The following is a 13,302-nucleotide window of genomic DNA, read 5'->3' as shown; positions in this document are numbered from 1 at the left end:
TCTGTTGATTCACTAAGCTTTCCATGACAAATTCAACTTCTGAAAAACAAGGAAGTCATCTCCTTCATTCCCTCCATACTCCTTCACAGGGAAAGAAAATGCACAATTATGAAAACCAGTGTCTTCAAGAAAAAACCTTAGTCATGTAATTAAACTGAATCTACATTTCACACTAACTTCAATATTGAATTCTGCAGGACAGCTTTACAAGAGAGATTCAGGATTTCACAGAATCATTTACCATACATGTATTAATGCTTTTACTCTGTATTCTTACTGGATATGGAAAGCATTTCATATCTCCTCAGCGCACATTATTTCAGACAACTGCCATGTCTGTTCTAATGCTCAAGGGAAAAGGAATGCCAGCAGAACCTATGAGTACGTTTGTGGCCACCATCTTTATTCTAAGCAATTCCAAGTAATGCATGTCTTGGTGTCTGTGGATTTTAGTTACTTCAGCAAACTTCATTTGAGTTTGTCAACAGAAAGGGTTGCAAACAAACAAGAAGTACTGAAATAGGGATTTAGTTCCAGGAACATGAATATTTTAAAAATTCAGACATTGAGTAATTTTAGACAGTGCTTCAGAGTTTTATTTTTGTCAGCAAAAGATGTGCCCTTTAAAGAGTGAAAATAATCTAATTTTATCAAGTCCTGAGAAAATTATGAGATATCTGGTGAAATATTAATCTATACTTAAGAGTTGAAAAATAATTTATCTGGTTTTGTTCTTGCCTTTACTCTCTATCGTACTTTAGGGTGTAGCTCATGGTTGATTTACACCAATCTAAAACCATGCTAGTAAAAGGAAAAGTGCCACCTCTCCCATCCCAGTTACATATTTCTACTGGAAAAGGCAATGATGTCTTTCAGTGAGGCATAACTGGAATAGCTTAAGGTATTTACAGAACCATTGTCTAAGATAAAAATTAGATGCTTAATCTGGTATGCTGTAATACAGATTTTGCTGGAAAACAGTAGTACAGTTGTGCAGCTGAAGGTCTAGCACAACGTATCTCTCTAAGCTCAGTTCCTAGATCCGAAGGAGCAACACCTTTCATAAATACTTGAATTTAGTTGCTTTCCAACAGTATTCAAGTAATCAGCTCTGCTGGCATGAACACTTGCAGAAAGCAAATGTCAAAGTTGCTTATGTGAGCTTTTCTGGAAGCACAATTTAAAGTCCTCCAAGAATTTAGATGGAAACATTTATCTAATTAGGAAGAGAGATAACTGACAGGCAGTATTTCATCAGAATCCTGAAACAAATAGAGAACCAAACACAGTCATGATCTTGGTTGACATATATGAACACTTTCTGTATTAACTTCCTACTTACCTGAAATAATAATTAAATTAATGCCTATTTATATATTTGTTACTTAAGCTATCAATACCTTTTTTCATATATGGTTATATATGATTACAGCCCATTATGCTAATTTCCTCTTAAGATTGGATCTTTTAATTTTCTTTTCACCTGTTAACATATAGCATCAGAAGCTGAATCAGGTTATGTTTCAAAAATCAGGGAATTAACTGGCCAACATTAAATAGTAGATTTTTGCAGGCCTATGCATTGATAAGAGGCTTCAAATGCTTATTCAACAGTTGAATAGGTGAGAGACAAACCAAGCATACCAATAGAACATGTCCTAGTCAGCATCAAAGTATAATTAATAATGTAAAATCCTCCTGGAAAAACAAAATCTACCACAAGTACAAGGAGGTAAAATTCACAACAGAGAGAATGTCTTTGTGCTTCAAATGTGGGTCTGTTGAGAAATTAGTCTAAAAGTTGCCCAGCTTCCTGTTTGTTATCTTTCTGAAACTTCCAGGTCCAATTCACTCAGTTTATCTGAAAAATAATTTTCTCAGTTGCCAGCCCTGCAAGACTGACCTTAAATACAAAAGTCAAAGCATGAGTTCCTTCTGATGAGTGCAACTATGAATGCAGCACTGAAAAATCACAGCCAGAATCACCATTACTTCCCCTTCATGATACAAATTACTCCATAATCTGTCCATCATAAAGACTTAAATATGGCAAATTCATAACACAGAAAGAACAAATAAAAAAGGACTTGAGTAAGATGAAACTAAACGAGTGAAGTAGAAATAAACATCAAGAAATGTTCTAATAGGCATTTAGCATCCTATAAAAGCAGAAATACTGTACTTCCGATAAACTGAAGTTACAGAAGTTACCTCTTTTGGTTACAAAGAGAGAGAGATTTTTACAACATAACTAACCTACAGAACTCACTACCTACAAGTGATTAGACAAACTAAGAGCTTAATTTTTTTAATGCCTCTGAGATTTGTCTGCATAGTGAAATTAAAGAGGGTCTTTACAACAAGAGAAGAGTGCTTACCAACCCACTGCTTCATACCATAAATCACAAGCTTGGGTGAGGCCAGGGCTGTGAATAAATTTCCCAAGTGAACAGCTGACCTGCAGAAGTTTCTGATGTTGGCAACTATAAGAACAGTGAAAGCCACACACTTCTCAGCTATACTGACAGGGTTTCAGTTTCTTCCCATTCTCCACTTAGCTGAGGTGTGCAGCTTCACCCCCAGCACAGGTTGTGCTACAGAGCAACCCAGGAGGGACACAGCCTTCCATCTGCACCCTGTTGGTCATCTGCAAACCAGCATGGTGCACAGGCAGCTCTCCAACACCCATGTGGCCTCAGGGGTCCAAATCAGAATAAAATTTATGAACCTACTACAGAAATAAATTATAAAGGTTTGTGTGCATCCTGAACAGAAATAAATTCTGCTTTGCAGCAGGTACATTTCGAATATTAGCCACATTTTCAGAATTAAGAAGCAACCAACCCTTTTAGAGAAAGCCATACATCTCTGACTGAAATTGCATTGCATTCAAAACTATTAGAACCACATTTACAAAGTTGCGGTCATTGCAAAAGTCTCAAAAATGCCTTATTTCTGCTTTTGTTTGCTGGTGTGGTTTCGATCCTTGTCAGCCAAAACAAAAATGCATTGTGATTTAAGCTTTCAAATGCTGGGATCCAGCCAATGTCCCAGCTAATGCTGACTGGGGCTTCCCAGTTTGTTCTCACTCACGTCAAGCTGTACCGAGGGGCTCCTGAGCACTACCCACCCGACCCCTGACATAGCCGGGAGCTGCAGAGCGGTGGGGCCCGCGGAGGCTGTGCCCACCCGGCCAATGGCATCCCCCTCCCCTCCCTCCGCTGCCCCCCGCCCCGCACCAGCAGGTCACAGTAGCACAGCATCCCTGAGGCAGGCAAACATCCAAAATGCTGTGGGTTGCTAATACTCCTCACAGGTCCTCTGACTCAAAACACAATTCAACCCTCATCAACCTTTGCAAGCCCAAAAAGTATTCATAATGGAAAGAATAGGGGAATTTGGGGTTTGGTTTGTTTGCCTGTTTTACAGTATTCCTCTCAGGTCACGGTTTAATGTAAACTACTGAATAACCTTGCGTCCATAGTAATTTAAAAGAAGTTTGAAACCATCTAAAACCCTTTGGGAAAATTAATTTCAGAAAAAAATATTTCATTACTGACTACCTTATAATAAATTTGCAATATTTTAAAATGTGCCTCAATTTTTCTCTAATAACTCTTTCTGTAAAGTGTTAATGTTGAAGACACAATTTGGAAATTAATGCAATAGATTTTTTTTTTTTTAATTATATTTCTATTTCAGTCTTCATTCTTTCCAAAATATTTTATTTTCTAAGGTATCGATCATTTGTTCAAAATCTCAAACTGGACAGTGTAGTGGCCCTTTCAGATTCCACTTTTATAATCCATGGAATCTTTGTGTTTAATCTTTTTTTAAGACCCTAAAGTTCTTTGATGCATGCACATTATTTTCTAGTGATTGCCACCACATGAAAAGGGTGTTAATCCTCTACTAATTAACAACTTGTTGAAGTCAACAGGGGTCAGCACTTTACATTTTTTGATTTAGTGAATTTTTGGTTTGTTGGAACTTCTTGTTCTAATCAGTTCAGTTGTTCTATCATTTTTTTCTTGGTGTATTTTGTTCCATGTCAGCAACAGCATCCTCTTATGCTCTTAGCCCACTAAGAACAAACTAAAAGCTTTTGGTTTGAGATAGGATGCAGTTTGCTGGTATCCTCTGAGTAACCATACTACCTACTCTACAACTACTTTGATTACAAAGCCTATTGCTTCATGCAGTCTCGGCAGGACATGGAGTTTCCATCGCTTCTGATATTCATACTACGTGTTTCATTGTATACAGCAGTCCTTAGTCAAAATAATAAAATACTTCAAAAAATCATTGTCGGATTGTAAAAGGTATAAAAATTTTTCCTATTGGCAGAAAAAAAATAATTGAAGAAGGTCTTGCTATCATTTATTCAGTAGGTAATATTTATATAAATATTTATTCATTACCTTATTAATCTGAAAACCAGTGTAATTAACTCCAGACAATTTTAATTTCTTTCACCATTACCTTCACTGAGTGCAATGGCTTACATAGTTGAAATTATATTTATCAGATTTCAAGAATAGATTTGTTTCTCTTTTCACCTGATATCAAGAATAAAAAATGGTAGCTTCCTTTAGGGAAATGATACATGCGAAAAACATTCTTATCTAAGCAACATTAACAAGATCCACCTTATTTTTTCATAGCATGTCAGCAAATCATGCTTATATTCTAAATGACCATGTAACAGCCTTTGAGTACTGGTGAAATATAACTACACTGCCCTATCTGTGTATTTTCTTTAAAAGGTTCTGCAATTTGAAGAAAAATAGATAACAAGACAATAGATGTTTTGTTTTGAATTCACTTCTCACAAACTGGAAAAGGTGAATGAGAAAAGGCATCAAAGAAATAGATTAATAAAATTTGATGGAACTGGGAGAAACTATGAAGAAAAAAATGGAAGGGCATCAAAACAGTCCATATAATAATAATTAAGAAACAGGTCTAACCTCAGTAATCTTGCCAGTGAGTTCCACAATTTTACCACACATTGTATAAAAAACCATTTCCTTTCCTAGCAAAAGAATTTGATTTTTCCATCTTCAGGTTAGGTTGAAGACCTCTCTCATACCTTGCGAGAGAGTCAAGGAACATAGCCATTCTCAATCTTTCTCCTCTATAAGCTTCAGTACTTTTCATCTTTTTTTTTCCCTCATGACCCATTTTAATTCTTCTGCCTTCTTAAGTAATCAGTCCTAACCTTTGCAATCTCCTTCATCCAAACCCCCTCCATTTACTTGACTGTTTTCATCACTATTTGAACACTCATATTTCTAAAATAATGTAAAAAGGATGAGGTAATTCTCTTTGGAAACACTGTTTCTTAATCTAGCTCAAAATTAAAAGAAACTGCTTAGAAAAAAAAGCCAGAACAGCCCTGTGACTGTCAAATATAATTATAATTCCTTCAAAAATTCTCTTAAAAAAATACAAAACCATCTATAACTAAAGTGCAGACTTAGCCACACGCCTGTATAGACACTGTGACTAATTACATGTTATGTAAACAGTATCTCACAGACAGCACTGTATAGATGATGGACCATTAAGACAGTTTACAAAGGGAAGTGAGTGATCTTACCCTTTTAAATCTTGATTAAAGGAAAAAAAATAATTGTATAAATTGCTTTGTTTAAAACAATTTTGTTATCTGAAGCTCAGTAAAATCTTAGCACAACAGAAGTGATTCATGATCCAGGATATGCCTTTTTTTTTTTTTTTGACAAACAAAATACCTCCAGGGTGCTTAAGTTCTTCAGCTCTTACTCAGCCATTTGAACGATAGGAGGATGAAGGTTTCCCTGAGGTACTCAGTGCACACCTTCGGCTCCTGTTACAACAAGGCACTGATTATCTCCATAATTATTTTTGAATGGTTATTTTGACTGCTGAGAAGAAGCAACTTGTGAGATTCCATTTATGCAGATATATGTTAAAATGAAAATAGCTGAAGAAAGAACACTTGTTTTTCTTTTCAGTATTCTCTTTCCCAAACTTTCTTAAAGAATTTCCCCCTCTTTATTAAAATTATTAACATCACTCTGCTATTAATTTGTATCAATAGACTTTCGTGCAGATAAACTAGTAATTCACTTGAAAGTAAATTCTTTCCTTAGACTATTAACCAAGTAAGGAATTTCAGTGTAAATATTGGCATTAAAACAGTGATATAATTTCAGCCTTTGATGAAGTTTCATTATTTGAGGAATTGAAGTATTTTGATAAAGTTAAATTAGGCCACAAGAAAATATATTTTTTTGAAAAGATGATGACCTAAATGGTGAATTGTGATTGTGACAGCAGCCAAGTAAATAACTTAACAAGAAAAAGCTTTGCAGAATATTGATTTAATGCATCACTTAAGCAACAGAATATCTCAAACCCGCATTATCCATGCTCTATTTCCCTGTACCTTGGACAGTTTATCTATTCACCTCTCTCAAAGGAACAAGCACATATTTCTACATGAATTGTCTGTCTATGATGTACAGTTTTTAACAATATGATAAAATTAATGTTTAGTATAATTCTACTTCTGTTTAAGATATTCATTTATAGAAATTTGTAGCATGCTGGAATTAGAAAGATACAGAAATTTAACCAAAATATTGTATACATTAATTATCATATTTACTCTGTGAAAATGCATGACTGCAAAACAAGGATTTTCACTGGGTCAGAGGACTGTAAACTGTATTTCAACTTCATTGCCCAGGGTTTCTAAAATAGCACTAAAAGAATGCTGAAAATCTGATACAAAAACCCACTGATTTTAAATTATGGCTTGAAATGTTACATTCAGGACAGACTGTAAAGGTCTCACAGAAGAAGAGACAAAAAATATGGAATAGTACTCGTTTTCATTTTTCTATTTTTTTTTTTTTTAAGAAACAAGTGAAAATCTATTTTTTTATAACAATCTGGTTTATTACCCAAAGGAAAATCTGGTGCTGTAAAGATTATTTCAGCCAAAATTAGCTTTTTTTAAATGCATGAATGACAGCTTGATGGCTAGAGAGCCATCCGATCTGAATTCTCTGATTTCCTCTCTGTAGCTACAGACCTGGAGCTATTGCTGTCCGACTCCATGTCACCCAGCTGCCACATCAGGTTCAGCACGTAGACAGGACTGTTTTCACAGCATACGCTTAAATAGTTCTACCAAAGTCCTACATGAATGATGAATAATATGAACGAGGCCCTTTCCTACATGACTGTCCTGAGGAAGCACTTAAACCGCCTTTTGTTCAATGGTTTTGGTATTCCCTGATTAAGCACTTGATTTTACGGAAAATGGGCTAAGAAGATAGAGTTACTCAGCAGGAGGCACAGGAATTGCATGGGGTAATAGAAACCCAAAGGAAACTATGATTTTCATGGCATTTTGCAAAAACATGAATGGTCAGAACATTGTCTCCAGAACAGGGTGTGAATCACTATTTATTCATAACATCTTCAGTAATTTCCATCACTGTTATCTAGTCTCAAAAGTCAGCAAAGAACATGGAGGTAAATTTAGTACTGACAAAATGAACCACAGCTAAACTCCTATTTTAGCAACACCCATTTCGCCAGTAGAAAAACTGTTTTAAATTTTCATATCTCTTCTCAGCCTTAGTGGAAGCAGTCACAAGGTCTTACTGATTTCCCTCCCTCCACGCTATGGTAAAAAGCTCCCAAGCTATTTGTAGTCTATCCTTTGTAATATCTGCAAAGCAGATTTAAGGAATTACAGAAGTTACCTCCTGGCCGGTTTTATTTATCTTTTACAGTTAAAGGATCCTCTAAGAGCATCATTGGAGCCTATTTGACCACCCTTAGCGATTTCTCCAGCTGAGCAAGGCAGGGAATAGGACTCATCTGTTCACCTCATGTTGATTTGTCTTTTGACATCTGTGTCAGAGCAACACCCTGTAAGAGCAGACACTTTGATGCCACTGCAGCTTCGTCTCTGTCAGAACTAGAGCTGGGTGGACTATTTACTGTGAATAATTTATTCAGCAGATTTCACCCTTTCTTCACTTTAAAAGTTCTCTATACATGTCCTAATTAAAAGACATAATTGGCTTAATACTCAAGCACTTCATTCTTAGTTGTATCCTCTGTCCAGAGGTGTCCTGAATAAAGGCAGGGGTGAAAACCTGGTGCCACTTAAGACACTGAAACCCACTCTCCTCCTTGATTTCATTAAGGTAAGGATCTCGGTCAAGGTCCCTCAAGTAAGAAAACTCCAGTTTAGATTGTGATATGCTACAAATGAGGTCCACAATTAAACAATGGGAAGGAACAAAAGAAACAGAACAAGGGACACAGTAACAGGATATTTAGACATTATCACGATGGCTCTATTAAAAAAAACAAAACAAAACAACCAACCAAACAAAAACCCCCACACACAATAGAGATTACTCAAAGTAGGAGGACATTTAGGAAGGCTCAGGGTAGGATTTTATTCCTTTACAAGGATCAGACAAATATGTGAACATACTTTAGTGACTGCAATTATTTGAACAAGTGCAGTTTGCATTGACTTCCCCCCTCTGCCCACACCTTGTTCTTTAACCAAGATCAAAACCCTCTTGGTAAAGGAATTATTTGGTCTTTAGTAAGAAATTCATTAATCAATATAGAATATATAGTACAATATATAATTAAAGATAAAATGTCATTAGGAGAGTAGCGGTTCTATTCAACTATATAATAATCTATTCCTGAAAGCATCTTTACCCTGCATGCACCTAGCACGGATCACTGCCTGAAGGCAGCATTAAACTACATTCTCTGAAATGTCTAGTGTTTTGCTAGCAATTTCAAACTCCTCCGTTCTTCAACATTCAGTTGCTAAACTATGCTGCTTAAATTATTAAATTATTTTAATTTAAATTTTCATAAGCTACCAGAGAAAAAATGCACATCCTTAAGTAACAGGTCTGGCTTCCTACAAGGAAAACCATGGCACTAGTACTGTTCTTATTCAGTACTGACTTCCCTTAAGAAAAGAACAAAATAAATTATTTCATTAAGTATTAAAATGTGGAGGGCAGATGGTTTTAAAAAAAAACAAAATCCTTATGAAACTATCTTGGTTTAGGACCACCCAAAATTGGAACAGAAATGGGGCAAGCTACCTACTGTCTTAATCCCTAAAAGACTGAGATATCAGACAAGAATAATGAATCAAAAAAGGGAAGATCTCTTTAGATCAAAATTATTAAGAAAAATAATCTCCAAGATTATATCAGTCCCCCAAACAATACATTACTTTTAAAAAAAGCTTTAATATATTTTAATTTTAATATATTTTTACTGAAAAAGAACTTGCAACTGCTAATGACTTGTTTCCTTACGAGGCTTTAATCTCACCAATAATACTGCACCTCTGTAGTAGTTGCAGATAGTGCTGTAGGGATGGGACAGTGGAGGGAATTAACTTTTTAATTTTGTTACATGTAGTGTGAAATACTTAAACATTCATCTATTCCCTCTGTGAAAAGAGAGATGATTTATCCCAGGAAATGACATATTCAATAAAAAAATTTCAAAATTAGACCACATATCACTTCTCAATCACAACACTTCTACACTTGAAACATGAACTAAATACTATCATTCTTTACTAAATACTAGCTTGCATAAAATTGTGTTTGGTTTCATATTTTGAAACCAATAGAGTATCTTACAGCAGAAAAAAAATAGAATATAAAGTGCCAGTTGCAGACTTCTAGAAGGAAACATTAGTTTAATAGATAATCTAGAAAATATCTATATTTACATATTATTATGTGTTACATTGGAGTTGAAAGAATTTACCTGAAACCAGAAGCAGCCATGTAACCTTGTTTAATGTAGTCTGAAGGAAAAAGACCTGTTATGGTCACCAAGTCAGACTGCCCCTACAAAGTCCTCCATTTTATTGGTGAAAATTGAGCCAGCTGAGTTTCAGGCCTGTGTACTTCAGGGACAATAATTTGTTTATACTGAAAGGAGTTATGGGAACAAGTGACCAAAAAAAAAGAAATAAAAATAGGAAGATTCAACAAAAATTAAGGAAATAACCCAAGGAAAAAAAAAAAATCATTTAAAAGAAATCAGACTTTCTAGAATATGCAGAAGCAGTATAAAAATTGTTCAAGTATCTTTCATTTCAATGGTACCTTAATGGTTGCACGGGATTTTATATATTTTAAATTTGAGGCATATAATCTTAAAAGCATGGCTGGTTCTAGTTTTGTTGATGGAATCTTTCTGGACATCATAATTCTATGCCACACTAAATATAGCCAAGCTTTAAAACATTTGTAGCACTCCATTTCATCTAAACTATATTTCAGTTACCGATCCACTGTTTGCATTACATTTGTCTAGGAATTTTCACCTACAAATACAGTTGTTAACAGATTATTTTAATTTTCATTTGTATAAACATGTAAAAATTTTCAAATCAATTAGTAAAACCGGGATTTTAAGCTAATGTTATCAGTTCATCTGAATAAATTGATCAGATCTGAATTTCTTACCAACAGTCCTGTAACCAAAATCAGGTTTATAAATACAAGACAACTAGTAGCTCAAAGTATGCGTGAATTTCAGTACATATAGGGAAAGAACCTACTGAATATGAGATGGTTTTTGTAGTGGTTAAATTGCAGCCAGATTATCTAAACTATCCACCAAAACTTGACCCTAAAGAGAAATATGGCCTGCAGAGAAAACAGGAACAATTTCTTCTGACTTTCACTAGTAATGGGATACCAGCTTCCTCTCTGCCTGCTGAAAATCTTTGCAGTTATCTCATGTGGTTTCATTCACTTTATCTACGTAAATAGAGGAGACCGAGGAATGAGAAAGACTCAGTTGGAAAAAAAAAAAAAAACACACAAACAAAACAAAACATAAACCCAAAAAGCCCCACAAAATCAGCTCGATATTAACTGTTTTACTGTTGATTTTTCTTTAGGTAAATGGTAGATACTGCAACCTGGCCAGGTGGTTCATGTACAGCACAGATGACTTGCTCAGACAGCATTTCAGCTGGCTTCACCCCTCCTGGTGCAGGAGATGAGAACAAACCTTCGTTCACAGCCCTCCTGTACCAGATACATTTGAAAAACTCCTTGTGTTAGCTTAAGTCTTTTCTTAACTAGGGAATAAAACCATTTCTAGAATACACACACACAAGGCAAGTGATGTGCAAGTTTCCAGGCTCTGGTAATTCTTCTCTGTGAAATGGCTTTTTGGGTGCCCTTTGTCCACCTGCCCACCCTCAGAGATTTTCAGTGACTTTACTTCTTCTCTGGCTTTTTCCAGCTTCTCCAGTATCTCCTGGGGTTTTTGACTGATTTCTTATTTTCTTATACATTTCCAACATTGAGGGATTTTACTAGCAGTGACTAATATAAGATTTAAACTTTAGCAGATACCACCTACTGCTGAAATATAAAAAGCAAAGGTGTATAGAACAGCAAGAATTCTCTGGCAAAGTTTCAAGCAAATACAGTCTATACAGTAAAATTCAATTATTTTCCACAGAAAGAAAAATGGTAAGTTTAAAGTGCTGGGCAACATGAAATCTACATCATACACACAATAGAATTGCATTTGATTTTCTAAGGAAGCAGTCAAAATGTTTTCAGAAGTATCCATTTATGTAGTATAACACATCAACACACAAACTGCCTGTGTGCCTTTACTGTAAGTGTTTCTGAAAGAAATTTATCTGATTTTTTGGATATTTGCCTTTCTAAATGTAACATGTGTTCCTAAAAAGAAGCCATGGAGCCAATCTCCTCTTCCCCCCAAATAGTTATTTAGCTTAGATTTACACAAAGAGCAAATATTTAGCTGTTTTGTAAAGTTGTTTGCGAATGCACCCCATAAGAGAGGATTAAGGCCATCTTACTTTTTCCCCCTCAGGCTACAATGCTCTCTAAAAATACCAAAGAACGAAGAAGAGCTATTTTAGTGACTACCGTTTCTAACTAACTTCAGTCATCCCTTTTGTTTCCTAGAGTTCCTGGCCAGGGGACAGTAAAAATTCTTAGTAACAGGACCTTTATTAGGTAGGAGCTAAAGCGTCTTTACCAGTCTTTGCTAGATCATGGAAAAAAGCCCCAAACCCAAAAAATCTTAACCCAAAACCAGAAATAAAAGTCTATTCTGTCAATGGATGGAGACACAGTGAACCACACAGCGGTAACAGCAAGGTCTCCAGACTCCGACAGCCCTGTTCGTACAGCATCATCTTGTTTCCTGTCTTACGCGTCAAGATAGAATTTGCAAAGGAATGTTATTTTCCACACTGCGGTAATTTTATGATGCGCTCACTCTTTGTCCCTTACGGTTATGAATTCTTTGCTAGCAACCAATAATGGAGAAAGCAGTAGTTTGTTATTCAAGGAGAGTGAACATGATGTAGCCTAAGTCTTCGTTTTTTCTTTTCAACAGAGTTGTTATGGCAAATAAGATGTCCATTGCAATACATGAATACATGTAAAGATGCACTTACTTCTCTCTATACAGACAACAGTGATGCTAAGTATTAATTTGGTCTCTGAACCACTATAAGGATCACAAAAATGTCTGCTTGTATCACCTAAGTCTTTGATTCATGGCTCAATCATTGCTCCAGATTTCCTAAATTTTCCTGAAATTCATTCATGATTTGTTTGAGGAAAGAGCTAAACAATACTAAATGAACTCAGATGTTTATTCCCTCTCTTTAAATAGCTTTTCAGCATTTTAAAATCAGAAACTGACATTCATGAAAAAGATGTATTTAAGACACGACCATGTACTGGTCTTAAAACCAAAGAGTTTACTGCTCTCTGGAGTAAGGTTTCTTTTATTAGTATTTCTTCCCAGTTTAATTGAATTAAACAACAACAAAAAAAGTAACCAAAATTATGAAGACCACCAGTGCTGCGAAAAAAAGAAAATGTCTCCCAGGGTTTTCAGTTCTCTCCCTTCAGTGTTCTGGAGTCCAGATGTGGAAAGCCCAGTGGAGTTTAAAACGTTTTTGGAGTGAAGAGAGAAAGTTTTGATGCTACTGCTGTAGCCTTATTTTATTCAAACCAGACAATTACCTTTCTTCATAAAGATTAAAAAACCGAACAACAAAACCAAACCCCCTTTTTATATATTATTACTAAACTTTAAAAGTGAGCCCGCTAAAGAAAAATAAATGTTCCTCATCTTCTTAGCACTTACAGGCAAAGAAGGCCTGTAAGGCCGCCTTCTTAACTCAGAGTAGAACATGTAGTATATTCATTTTCTTTGAAATCC

Source organism: Tyto alba, unplaced genomic scaffold, assembly GCF_018691265.1.
Source record: "Tyto alba isolate M040663 unplaced genomic scaffold, T.alba_DEE_v4.0 Super-Scaffold_1000006, whole genome shotgun sequence".
Lineage (NCBI taxonomy): Eukaryota > Metazoa > Chordata > Aves > Strigiformes > Tytonidae > Tyto > Tyto alba.
The sequence above is the reverse complement of the archived record's forward strand: the minus strand, read 5'-3'. Positions refer to the sequence as shown.